The sequence below is a fragment of the Coregonus clupeaformis genome, chromosome 4 (assembly GCF_020615455.1).
Source record: "Coregonus clupeaformis isolate EN_2021a chromosome 4, ASM2061545v1, whole genome shotgun sequence".
NCBI classification, from domain to species: Eukaryota; Metazoa; Chordata; class Actinopteri; order Salmoniformes; family Salmonidae; genus Coregonus; species Coregonus clupeaformis.
The window spans coordinates 8,236,194-8,237,481 of NC_059195.1; positions in this window are offsets into that span (position 1 = coordinate 8,236,194).

Below are 1,288 nucleotides of genomic sequence, written 5' to 3' on the forward strand. Positions count from 1 at the left end.
ACAGCTTTGCACACTCTTGGCATTCTCTTAACCAGACATGAGGTAGTCACCTGGAATGCATTTCAATAAACAGGTGTGCCTTCTTAAAAGTTAATTTGTGGAATTTCTTTCCTTCTTAATTCGTTTGAGCCAATCAGTTGTGTTGTGACAAGGTAGGGTGGGTATACAGAAGACAGCCCTATTTGGTAAAAGACCAAGTCCATATTAGGGCAAGAACAGCTCAAATAAGCAAAGAGAAACAACAGTCCATCTTTTGACTGGTAGTGTATATATATTCCCACACTATGAGGTTGGAATAATACTGTGAAATTGTGAAAATAATGATAATGCCCTTTTAGTGTAAGAGCTGATTGAAAAGACCACCTGAAATTTCAGCCTGTTTTTGTGGGATGGAGTTTTGGTGCCTGGTGACATCACCAGGCGGTAAATTAGTTAATAGACCAATAAGAAATAGTTCCAAACCTTTCTGCCAATAACAGCTTGTTTTCAGTTTTACCCTCCCCACTCAGACCACTCCCAGAAAGTCCTAGCAAAATTCTTGCTTGAGAAATGTCTCTTTGCTAAGATATTCGTATTTTATTTTTTTACCATTTTAATTGAAAACAATCACATTAAGGTACTTAATTGAGATACAATGGCTGCATTGGACCTTTAAGCAATTATTTTTGTAGCTTTTATGTAGTTATCTAAAACATGACATGACTGTACATCATGGGTAAATATTGTGTAAAGAAGCAAGTGATCTTTTTTATTACAAATAAAACTCTCTCTCTTGATTTGATGGACTCCAGCTCATGATTCAGAGAAAGAGACTGTGATGCACTCTGCAGTCATCCCAACAACAGAGCACATTTTATTAATAACCTACAAAGATCTACTATTGTGTACACTAGCAGCGCTTCCCTCCCTTCTTTTCTCTACATTGTTAATATTCTAATGTATACTATAAACAAATATACTATCTCATCTTCCTATTGTGCAATTCCTTTACAGCAGCAACCTGCACCATCCCAAGCACTCAAAATCCTGTGCAACCTTGCCAGCTGATCGGCCCATTGTGTAAGAGACGGGGGAGCTGGGTCTCCTACGCACGAGTGTTGAGGTTGGGTCTTACCCCCTCCTCTGAGGGCCTGCAACACTCCGGAGCACTTTCACAAAGGGAGAGCCATGGAGCTGAACTAACCATTCGCCCAGCACCTCAGGCTTACATAAGCTTTGGGAAAGGGGGGTGAGAGTCCGCCAGACAATGCAGCCCAGGAGAGGAGCACCCAGTGGCAGCCAGTCAACG